The sequence below is a fragment of the Heterodontus francisci genome, chromosome 6, assembly GCF_036365525.1.
Source record: "Heterodontus francisci isolate sHetFra1 chromosome 6, sHetFra1.hap1, whole genome shotgun sequence".
Lineage (NCBI taxonomy): Eukaryota > Metazoa > Chordata > Chondrichthyes > Heterodontiformes > Heterodontidae > Heterodontus > Heterodontus francisci.
In genome coordinates, this window is record NC_090376.1 from 29106849 (window position 1) to 29120148 (window position 13300).

Genomic DNA, 13300 nt, shown 5'->3' on the forward strand with positions numbered 1-13300 from the left:
TCAGTTCAAGTTATTGTGTACGCAAGAGTCTCTGAAAGTCTCACTAAAACAGTCAGCGGTGATAGGAGACAGGAAGCACTTGAATGCTCTGATCAGACTGGATGCTTGATGGATACTTTCAAGCTTCGTTGCATGGCAATTGCTTTGTTGACATTGTTTTCTGGAAGCTTACTCATGTGTATTGAAAAGTAACACATCATTGCAAACTTAGAAGGCAGGAAAATAAACATGAAAATATTCTTAGGGTTACCTCTGTCGATGCAGATACTTGATTCCGACACTTTGGCGTATTCTACCTGAGCTAAAACAGCAGTCCAAGATTTGTATTTAAAGTTATAGCTATCTGTTTTCTTTATCTATGAATGTGTAGCTAAGCCTGCAACATGATATAAGTATTGAAGTATTTATTGGGTATATTTTGTCAATAAGAAGCGGGGAGACGGTGGTAATGTCACTGGACTAGTAATCCTGAGGCCCAGGTTAATGCCCTGGGGACATGGGTTCAAATCCCACCACTGCAGCTCGTGGAATTTAAATTCAATTGAGTAATAAATTCAATTAATTAATAAAAATCTGGCATTGAAATCTCATCTCAGTAATAGTGACATTAAACCATCATCACTTGTCATAAAAACCCATCTGGTTCACTACTGTCCTTTAGGGAAGGAAATCTGTTGTCCTTACCTGGTTTGGCCTACTTGTGACTCCAGATCCACAGCAATGTTGTTGACTCTTAACTGCCCTCTGAAATGGCCTAGTAAGCCACTCAGTTGTCAAGGGCAATTAGGGATGGGCAACAAATACTGGCCTTGCCAGTGATGCCCACATTCCATGAAAGAATTTTAAAAAAATCCCAATACCACTTTAATGTTAAAGTTTTTGATAAATTTACATTTATGCCACTGCTACTTGGTGTTAGTCGCAAGGCCAAATGGACCTCCCGCCTCCAATATGGTCTCAATTAGGCTATGGGAATATCTCATTGGATCTAAGTGCTGAATGATTTGTGGAAGGAACCTTCCATTTTTTTCCAATATCCCTCTGACCGAGAGGTGCTGTTTGCCATGTCCTCGAGGAACTTGGTAAGAGATTGATGAAGAGATCTGATTGAAGTTAAAACAGTAAATTTGAAAACAAAAACTTCATATTCCTATTCCTTAAAAGAAATATATTTTATTCTTGATGGTCTAGTGTTGGCAGGTGTGTGAGGTGGGAGGAGACTATTTTCAATTTCTGCCTTAACGACTTAGGTAATCTTAGGATGCTTTGTAAATATGCTTCTGATGCCTGTAGTCTAATGGTTGAGGAATATACTCCTGTTCCCAGCGGTGTAGAGAAACATGTGCGCCTGCCTGGGTTATTGAGGTAGGTATTCTCTTTCATGAGAACTTGAGTTTATTGGCTATGAATATAAACTTGCAAAGAGTCTAAAGATTTTCTACAGTAATTCCTATGCGCAAGGGAAAAAAAACCTATCAAGAAAATTCTGATATTAGACTTATAACCCTTGGAACATTGATCAGAGCCTATCTGATCTCCTCAGTGTTACTATGACCATTCAGATTAATATGTACATCTAGCTTTGTGCTAAACTATTGCTTGCAACAAGATTCCACTGGTCTTATGGTATTCATTTTAAAAGAGAGTTGGGCAGAAAAATGGCAGATGGAGTTCAATCAGGGCAAATGCGAGGTGATGCATTTTGGAAGATCCAATTCAAGAGTGAATTATACAGTAAATGGAAAAGTCCTGGGGAAAATTAATGTACAGAGAGACTTGGGTGTTCAGGTCCATTGTTCCCTGAAGGTGGCAACGCAGGTCAATAGAGTGGTCAAGAAGGCATACGGCATGCTTTCCTTCATCGGACGGGGTATTGAGTACAAGGGTTGGCAGGTCATGTTACAGTTGTATAAGACTTTGGTTCGGCCACATTTGGAATACTGCGTGCAGTTCTGGTCGCCACATTACCAAAAGGATGTAGATGCTTTGGAGAGGGTGCAGAGGAGGTTCACCAGGATGTTGCCTGGTATGGAGGGCGCTAGCTATGAAGAGAGGTTGAGCAGATTAGGATTATTTTCATTAGAAAGACAGAGGTTGAGGGGGGACCTAATTGAGGTGTACAAAATCATGAGAGGTATAGACAGGGTGGATAGCAAGAAGCTTTTTCCCAGAGTGGGGGATTCAATTACTAGGGGTCACGAGTTCAAAGTGAGAGGGGAAAAGTTTAGGGGGGATATGCGTGGAAAGTTCTTTACGCAGAGGGTGGTGGGTGCCTGGAACGCGTTGCCAGTGGAGGCGGTAGACGCGGGCACGATAGCGTCTTTTAAGATGTATCTAGACAGATACATGAATGGGCAGGAAGCAAAGAGATACAGACCCTTAGAAAATAGGCGACATGTTTAGATAGAGGATCTGGATCGGCGCAGGCTTGGAGGGCCGAAGGGCCTGTTCCTGTGCTGTAATTTTTAGAATTAGAATTAGAACATTACAGCGCAGTACAGGCCCTTCGGCCCTCGATGTTGCGCCGACCTGTGAAACCATCTGACCTACACTATTCCATTTTCATCCAGATCTCTATCCAATGACCACTTAAATGCCCTTAAAGTTGGCGAGTCTACTACTGTTGCAGGCAGGGCGTTCCACGCCCCTACTACTCTCTGAGTAAAGAAACTACCTCTAACATCTGTCCTATATCTATCACCCCTCAACTTAAAGCTATGTCCCCTCGTGTTTGCCATCACCATCCAAGGAAAAAGACTCTCACTATCCACCCTATCTAACCCTCTGATTATCTTATATGTCTCTATTAAGTCACCTCTCCTCCTCCTTCTTTCCAACGAAAACAACCTCAAGTCCCTCAGCCTTTCCTCGTAAGATCTTCCCTCCATACCAGGCAACATCCTAGTAAATCTCCTCTGCACCCTTTCCATAGCTTCCACATCCTTCCTATAATGCGGTGACCAGAACTGCACGCAATACTCCAGGTGCGGTCTCACCAGAGTTTTGTACAGCTGCAGCATGACCTCGTGGCTCCGAAACTCGATCCCCCTACTAATAAAAGCTAACACACCATATGCCTTCTTAACAGCCCTATTAACCTGGGTAGCAACCTTCAGGGATTTATGCACCTGGACACCAAGATCTCTCTGTTCATCTACACTACCAAGAATCTTCCCATTAGCCCAGTACTCTGCATTCCTGTTACTCCTTCCAAAGTGAATCACCTCGCACTTTTCCGCATTAAACTCCATTTGCCATCTCTCAGCCCAGCTCTGCAGCCTATCTATGTCCCTCTGAACCCTACAACATCCTTCGGCACTATCCACAACTCCACCGACCTTAGTGTCATCCGCAAATTTACTAACCCACCCTTCTACACCCTCTTCCAGGTCATTTATAAAAATGGCAAACAGCAGTGGCCCCAAAACAGATCCTTGCGGTACACCACTAGTAACTAAACTCCAGGATGAACATTTGCCATCAACCACCACCCTCTGTCTTCTTTCAGCTAGCCAATTTCTGATCCAAAGCTCTAAATCACCTTCAACCCCATACTTCCGTATTTTCTGCAATAGCCTACCATGGGGAACCTTATCAAACGCCTTACTGAAATCCATATACACCACATCCACTGCTTTACCCTCATCCACCTGTTTGGTCACCTTCTCGAAAAACTCAATAAGGTTTGTGAGGCACGACCTACCCGTCACAAAACCATGCTGACTATCGCTAATGAACTCATTCTTTTCAAGATGATTATAAATCCTGTCTCTTATAACCTTTTCCAACATTTTACCCACAACCGAAGTAAGGCTCACAGGTCTATAATTACCAGGGCTGTCTCTACTCCCCTTCTTGAACAAGAGGACAACATTTGCTATCCTCCAGTCTTCCGGCACTATTCCTGTCGACAATGACGACATAAAGATCAAGGACAAAGGCTCTGCAATCTCCTCCCTAGCTTCCCAGAGAATCCCAGGATGAATCCCATCTGGCCCAGGGGACTTATCTATTTTCACACTTTCCAAAATTGATAACACCTCCTCCTTGTGAACCTCAATCCCATCTAGCCTAGTAGCCTGAATCTCAGTATTCTCCTCAACAACATTTTCTTTCTCTACTGTAAATACTGACGCAAAATATTCATTTAACACTTCCCCTACCTCCTCTGATTCCACACACAACTTCCCACTACTATCATTGATTGGCCCTAATCTAACTCTAGTCATTCTTTTATTCCTGATATACCTATAGAAAGCCTTAGGGTTTTCCCTGATCCTATCCGCCAATGACTTCTCGTATCCTCTCCTTGCTCTTCTTAGCTCTCCCTTTAGATCCTTCCTGGCTAGCTTGTAACTCTCAAGCGCCCTAACTGAGCCTTCACGTCTCATCCTAACATAAGCCTTCTTCTTCCTCTTGACAAGCGCTTCAACTTCTTTAGTAAACCACGGCTCCCTCGCTCAACAACTTCCTCCCTGCCTGACAGGTACATACTTATCAAGGACACGCAGTAGCTGCTCCTTGAATAAGCTCCACATTTCGATTGTTCCCATCCCCTGCAGTTTCCTTCTCCATCCTACGCCTCCTAAATCTTGCCTAATCGCATCATAATTTCCTTTCCCCCAGCTATAATTCTTGCCCTGCGGTATATACCTGTCCCTGCCCATCGCTAAGGTAAACCTAACCGAATTGTGGTCACTATCCCCAAAGTGCTCACCTACATCTAAATCTAACACCTGGCCGGGTTCATTACCCAGTACCAAATCCAATGTGGCATCGCCCCTGGTTGGCCTGTCAACATACTGAGTCAGAAAACCCTCCTGCACACACTGGACAAAAACTGACCCTTCTAAAGTACTCGAACTATAGTATTTCCAGTCGATATTTGGAAAGTTAAAGTCCCCCATAACAACTACTCTGTTACTCTCACCCCTGTCGAGAATCATCTTCGCTATCCTTTCCTCTACATCTCTGGAACTATTTGGAGGTCTATAAAAGACTCCCAACAGGGTGACCTCACCTCTCCTGTTTCTAACCTCGGCCCATACTACCTCAGTAGACGAGTCCTCAAATGTCCTTTCTGTCGCTGTAATACTCTCCTTGATTAACAATGCCACACCCCCCCCTCTTTTACCATCTTCTCTGTTCTTACTGAAACATCTAAATCCCGGAACCTGCAAGATCAATTCCTGCCCCTGCTCTACCCATGTCTCCGAAATGGCCACTACATCGAGATCCCAGGTACCAACCCATGCTGCAAGCTCACCCACCTTATTCCGGATGCTCCTGGCGTTGAAGTAGACACACTTTAAACCAGGTTCTTGCTTGCCAGTGCCCTCTTGCGTCCTTGACCTCATTACTCTCAACATCCTGTACACTGGCACTACATTTTAGGTTCCCATTCCCCTGCTGAATTAGTTTAAACCCCCCCGAAGAGCACTAGCAAATCTCGCCCCCAGGATATTGGTACCCCTCTGGTTCAGGTGAAGACCATCCTGTTTGTAGAGGTCCCACCTGCCCCAGAAAGAGCCCCAATTATCCAGGAAACCAAAACCCTCCCTCCTGCACCATCCCTGCAGCCACGTGTTCAACTCCTCTCTCTCCCTATTCCTCGCTTCGCTATCACGTGGCACGGGCAACAACCCAGAGATAACAACTCTGTTTGTTCTCGCTGTAAGCTTCCACCCTCTCTCCCTGAATTTCTGTCTTAAATCCCCATCTCTCTTCCTACCTATGTCGTTGGTGCCTATGTGGACCACGACTTGGGGCTGCTCCCCCTCCCCCTTAAGGATCCCAAAAACACGATCCGAGACATCACGAACCCTGGCACCTGGGAGGCAACATACCAACCGTAAGTCTCTCTCGTTCCCACAGAACCTCCTATCTGTTCCCCTAACTATGGAGTCCCCAATGACTAATGCTCTGCTCCTCTTCCCCCTTCCCTTCTGAGCAACAGGGATAGACTCTGTGCCAGATACCTGTACCCCATTGCTTACCCCTGGTAAGTCGTCCCCCGCAACAGTATCCAAAACGGTATACCTGTTGTTGAGGGAAACGGCCACAGGAGATCCCTGCACTGCCTGCTGGTTCCCTCTCCTTCCCCTGACGGTAACCCATCTACCTACTTCTACTTTTCTTTGTTCTTTGTTCTTTGTTCTTATGCCCTGGTGATTGAAAACAACTTGCTGTGCAGCAAAGGGAGCAGATTAACTGGAGGGTTGTATAAAACCATAGCATTTGTTACAACCCAGTGAGGAAGGTGTCCAGGGTTCCCTCTCAGCCTTCACCTGGTCTTACCGTAACAGGGTTTAATTTTAAACACACCGTGTTTTTAGCTCCCCTTGGTGAATCCTTGTTCACCACTTTCCAATTGTAAGACAAATAAACCAGCACAACAGGCTTCCTTAGGTTTAAAGAAGAAAGGTTGAAATTTATTAAACTTGAAATTAAACTCTAATTCGGTTAATGCCTACGGATGCACAACGCACCTACGCCAGCATACATACACACATGCAAATAGAGACAGAAAAGAGCAGAAGGAAAATAAAGTGGAAAAATGAGGCAAAATTTGAAGAGTTTTTGTTACAGTTCTTCAAGCTCACTGTAAGATCCTTGATTGTAGGTAGATCTTATTTTCGTTGGGGCCCAATAATCTTCTTAAACCTAGTTTGCTGTAGGAGACTTTTCTCTCTTGGGGTTCATGTGCCTTCAGTGGATTTAGAGGCTTGTGAAAAAGAGATGGGAGCAGGCAGGAGAGATCTTCTCAGTTCAGGAGCAAACAGACTTTCTGCATTCAAACTCTCTGTGGCCAGTTCAAAAGAAAACCCTGGAACAGCCAGTTAGTCATGTGACCAGCTGGTCTAACCAGTCCTGGCCCTTGAAGATTGTACCCTCCTTAGCAGGCCCTGGAATGCACTTCCTCACCTTCAATGTCTGTTAGTATGTAAATATTTTTTTTTCCAGACACAGCTGATCTGTTTAACAAGTCATTTCCTTGCTCCAACAGTTAAAAATCAATGTTCATATGAAAAAAACCAATATACCTCATTCTTGACAGGTGGGAGGGAGCCTGCATGACACATTTCATAGGGTAAAAGCATAGGCCACAAGTAGCTGCAGCAGAAAGTCATAACTTAGATGGTTAAACAGATTTTTATTAGACAAAACAAAGCATATAAGAGGTCTTTGCACCTAATTACTACAGACTTTTAAAAAGAGAAGTGAAATCTCCAGCAGCTGCAAAAGTTTCATTTTGTGGTAATAATATACATGTTGAATCAGTAGTGGATATATTAAACTCAAATGCCACACATCTGCCCAGCAAGGTTACTAGTGTGTTGTGTAAACATGACCAAATGTCTGTGTGTGGTATTCACACTCTGACTTACAGAATTTGTCACAGTTTGTTACCTTTCCAGTCACTTGTAACTCTGGGCCAGAAGCCTAGTCTACTTTCATGGACATGCCACTGTAACATGAATTTGATTTCAAACAAAGGTCTGAATTATATTATATAAAAACAAGAAATGCTGGAACCACTCAGCAGGTCTGGCAGCATCTGTGGAAAGAGAAGCAGATTTAATGTTTCGGGTCAGTTTTTCATGGATGAGCAATGTTTATTTTCTTGCATCAATATAATCTTTAGAAAATAAAAGGCATATTGCGGATCTCTTACTCTTGTGCATGAACAGAAACTCTTCACAGTTTGTACAACGATTGGTAGGTACATCTGGTGCTGTAAGGGTTAATAAACATTAAAAGAGAGTATTAGATATAACAGAATCTTGTCATGATAGGTCCTAACTACATGGACCAACTTTGTTGCAGTATTGTTTCCAGCAAGTTTTGCAAATGCATAGAAGTGCTAGTGATGAGACTATAAAGGTAATGATGAAGGCAGCTAATGATGAAGGAATAATTTGAAGAAAAAACACATCCAGATTTCTTCTTAGCTTTTAGGGATTCAAACGTTATTACCCTAATGCAAAGAATGATTGTGAATGTCATTTGGTCTATTACAATGTCACGCTCACGCAGTATGAACTTATCAACTATAAATATGAACTTAAGAAGTACAAACCCAAAAATAGACACGTTCCTGTAAAACAAAATGGAGTTGAGAGGCCAGGTGACATTCCCTTTCCTGCTAATACACATGGGACTGCAAGAACCCCAAACTAATTGTTATGTCTGGACAAGTCTTGGTGAAGTCATTAAAATGCAAATGACTCTTCCTGCAGTAATGACTACATTTCTTCAACTAATTAAAGAAACTGGTTCATAATTCTGTTGCAGAATGACTCCAAATTTGAAATCCAGAAAATGGGTGTGAAAAGCTCTATTTAATCAAGATGGTATGTGGATGAGTGAAACCTGGACTCCATTGTCTGAAAATGGCCAAACCATTAGAAACTATTTATGAGAACATTGGACAGAGATGCCCTGGTCACATGAATGAAACTAATTTCTGATAAGGGGTTTAATAAGACACATTCTGAGCAGATAGAAGCAGAAAAACATCTACACCAACAAAGAGAAAATACCATGCCTAAGACCACCAGCTTTAGCTACTTGTAGGCAGAGACTTGAGTTAGTCTTGAACTCTCCACCTGAGGAACCATACCAAAGCTTCACCATTGAACCTTGACTGGAGTATAGCAAGGGAAATCTGCTCCTGCGAACATAAAACAACAGTGAATCCGTCCTCCTAAACCTCCAGAGCATTTCTTCAGTGGACAAAAAAGGATTACAGGCCTGCATCATTTCAAGTCTTCATCCCGGGGAAAAGCAAGTGTAACAGAGACCTCTTGAAATCATAAGACCTAAACACATACTACTTCTATAATCACAATTTTTTGTGTGTGTGTGTATATCTGTATGAGTGTGAGAGTGGATGTAGTTGCGTATAAATTTGTGTTGTACAATAAACATTTATCCTTCTTTTAAAACTTAAGAGAAAACCTGTCATTTGTCTGTTCCTGACAAATAAAGCACTCAGGAGCTAATTTTTTTTTAAACACGCTGTCTTGGGTCAGTCGAGAGGTGAATTGGGTGAGCCATCTCTATCATCTCTCTCCTGTCCATTACAAAAGATCTTCTATCCAAAGAGACTAAAGTCCTTTCCCCATTGCAGCATCCAGTTTTCTCCTTCCTGGGTCTGTGCCTCCACCACCTTGTTTCTTCCACTCTTGGCCCTGCTGTTGGAGGAAAGGAAGAAAGGGTAATCAGAGGACAAGATACTGGGCAGGTTTACCTTTCTCACATCTTGGAGCCAGTCTATAAGATGGCACTCAAAGAGGACTACAAGCTTTGGAAATTGTGTATGGTGCATGCAGACAAGACAATGGTGAAGAAAAGAAAATCCTGCTCTGCCTTTTACTGATTAGCTATCATCATAGCTAAGTATAGAGAGCATGTGGGCATTGTTACTACTGACCAGTCCATAAAATCCTATCCTTTCGATGCATTTCACTTTCACGTGAGTCTATCTCACTCTCCTCTTGTGCGTGAACAGCCCATCTCCAATAACGTCAATGGGTTTTCAGAATCCAACATGCCTAACTAGAAGGACCCAAACTCTTCTCTTTCATACATTCAAGCAAGATCAAATTGGTATTTTGTTGAAAAAATTATATAATTTCAATATTGTTCATTGTTTGCAATGTATGATTATGCAGACAAAATGCAAGAAATTATTTGTATAGGACTACCATAAATCCTTGAATTGATAATCATCAAATGTTCCATAATTTTCATTTACATATAGATAATAAAATTGCCCACTTTCAGTTGTGATCATTGCCATCTTTTACACAGTCAGTCCAAGGCCTTTCAGAGTCATCTTTAGTCCCATTCATGCATTAGATTATTGAGCACTACTTCAAACTATTCAGAGTAATCTACAGACCTCATACTGTGTGTGCATTCATTCTCCATTGAAATAGGAATCAGACCTCTTGTCTAGTTTTCTTTTAACCGTAGAAGAAGAATAAAGATGAAATGCAAATACTGGAGATCTGATATAAAAAACAGAAACTATTAGAAATGCAGAGTGTTGCATGTTTGGTTAGTCTAGCTTGCAGAGATTACCGAGTCTTCGGTGAGTTTAAACAATAATTTATTATAGATAAGGAAATGTATACACTTTTACTTAAGCATGTCTAACTCTTCTGATGCCTTGATGCTTCTTCTTCTCAAGTCTCTTTCACGTGATCTCTTACATTATCACAGTGGGAGGTATTACTCACACCTGTCCTGGACATTAACCCTTTTAAACCCTTATACTACATCTCCCCCAAAGTCTTTATCCATTTTTTTGATACATTCATTTTTATTTTTACATACTACTCCATCTCCCCTCAAGTCTCTGACGTCACATTCGATCTGTCAGGAGGCTTCACGACTCTCCGATCGTGTTGTTATCAGATGCGGAAGATTAGTAATCTTTCTCTGAACTCGTTTCTTGACTTGAACGGCCTTCATTGAGGTGTGTAGTATCCGGTGCTTTCTGAATTTCAGGTTCAACATCTGGTTTGTCCAAATGTATGACTGATTGACATCTTTGATGAATAGAAATAATATTTCTCCTGTTTTTTCTTATAGTACCTTCTGAGGTATGTACTAAATAAGATCTCTGTTGATTATCATCTCTCTGATTACTCCTTCTCGGCCTTGGTCTCATACCCAGACCTTTTCTCCTTCCATCAACTTGGGTAGGTTCCGGGTACGATATCTCCTATTATAGTTATAAGCTTGTTGGTTTCGATAAGACATTTCTCTGTTTTGAACTCTCTGATAATCCTGGACTTCTAGCCCTGGAAGTAATTTTTTGGGTAGGATGGAAAGTTGTGTTTTGAGCTTCCTTCCCATCAACAGTACTGATGGTGCTAATCCGTATAGCAATGGAGTAGAACTACAGTTTAGGAGTGCTGTTTAAAAATCTTCATTCTTCTTTAACAGTGCTTTGATAGTTATGATGCCTCTTTCAGCTTCACCATTAGATTGAAGATATCTAGGGGAAATTGCAAGATGTACAAATCCACAGTTTTCCACAGTGTGCGTGTCATTTGAAAATTGTGGTCCATTATCTGAAACAATCTGATCGGGAATGTCATGTGTTGCAAAAATCTCCGTTAAATGACTGTTTCAGTTTAGTTATGTACAACTGTTTGACTTCAATCCACCTTGAAAAATAATAATGATCAGGTAGGATTTCCCATTAAACATGAATAGATCCATTCCTAGATGTTCCCACAGTCTGGTTGGAAATTGGGTCGAGATAAGGGATTTCCTCTGATCCTGTCTGTGCACTGCACATACCTGGAAATTAGAAATCATTTCTTCTATACCTCTTGATATTCCTGGCCACCACATGGAAGACTGAGCCCGTGCTCTGCATTTCGTGATACCCATGTGACCCTGATGTATTTATTCCAAGATGTCTGCCTAGAGTGAGATCAGAATCACCCGCCTGTCATATACCAGCAAATCATCCACAATAGTAAAGTGCTTTCTGTACTCAAAGAAGATTTTAATCATGGTACCACTGGGATGCTGCTGTGCCCAACCTAGTGTGCAATATTGGTGAAAACGGATCCATTCCTCATCTTGCATCTGAGCATGATGAATTTCTTGGAGCTTTTTTGAGCTTGCCAGCCATTGTGATGCAGTGAACTGAGAATATCACTCAATCTCATTAATGTAGTTAACATCCTGTTGTGTAGGATGGTCAACAGTAGCTCTGGATAATGCATCTGCTGACATTTTCCTGATAAGACCAAGGTCTACACAAGCTCTTCTACTTAAAAGAGAAAATACTTGATTCTGTAGAACGTACAGTGTTTCCAATACCCCTTGTACTGGAGTGTTGCCTGTAGCTTTCCCTTGACTTTCAGTTCAACTGTATCTGAGTGTCTGTTGGTCACAGGCAATGTGTTGATAACCACGGTTCATTGACTGATAAAACTGTTACACTTGTTCCAGTGTCTAGTTTAAAGTTGGTGATATGTCCGTTGACATAGATATCTGCAGTCCAGATTGCATGATTAGGGTCATTGATCTCACCAAGGAAGCTCTCTGATTTCTCTTCTGATGGAGATTGTTCAACTTCATCAATAGCTCTGTGTGAAGACTCTTCCTTTAGAACCTGTGTAAGTAGAGGTTTTACTTTGGCACATCTTTCCATCTTTCCAAAATGGCCAACTTTCTTGCAGTGAAAGCATTCTGATTTGTTTGCAGGACACTGTTTGCACCTGTGGGTATTTTTGGCGCCACAGTGCTGGCAGGGTTTCATGGTGTCTTGCGCCTTCCCTCCCAAGTGTACCTTCCTTTATAGTCCTATGTTTAAGGAACTGTATGGTCATTGGCGATTTCCTGAACCAAAGTTTTTCTTCACCTCTCAGGATTGCTTTGTTCTGTTTACGGACCTCTGCTTGTCTCACCAGCTGTGTTGCTTTTTCTAGGGTGAGGTCTTCCTTAGACCGCAATAAATATGATAGGGATTCATCAGCAATACCTACTACAGTGCAATCTCATATTAATTCTGCTTTTAAGTCTCCATGTTCACATCCTTCAACTAGCCTGTAATTAATAAAAGCATCTACTGGTTCACCTGGTTTCTGGAGCTTTCTGTTAAATATGGCCCTTTCTAGAATCTTATTGCTCCTCAGGTTGAAATACCTATCAAAGGCTTTTAAAACTTCATCAAATTTATTTGATGTCTCATTAATGCCTTGTCTTGCAATATCATCTGCTATTGCTCCTATGGAGTAATGTATTGACTTGTGCTGCTTCAGACTTGCTCTCTAATTGTGAAGCAATTCTGTACCTCAAAAATCTTTTTCTCCAAAGAGACCAGTTTTGAGTTTGATTTGGTCCTTCCTTGTGTCCAAAGCATTCTGGTAGCGTAAATTTAAGATCCATGGCTTTTCTAAGCTTTCTCAGTAGACTGCTTTTCTGTTTTAAATTTTCTTTCCAGCATTGGAAGTTTTCCCTTTTCAGACTTTTCAGCCTCGCTGTCCCCTTGTGTAATGGCGCTGACCTTGGAACCACCCTTGCTAGGGATTTGGTTTCCCCGGTGGTGCCTGTCTCGTGCGTCATTCGAAACAACTTTGCACCCTTTTTAAGGGTTGCTCACCAGATCCCCAACCATTGCTTGGATCTCCGGCTTGAAGCCTGTAATCACTGGACCTGGATTTTTTTTCACCAACCATCACACCTCTGTGGTGCTGCCTGAATGCCTCTGCAAGCCGACTCCCTGACTTTATGTGCCTCCACTTCATCCATGGAGCAGCTCTGAAGT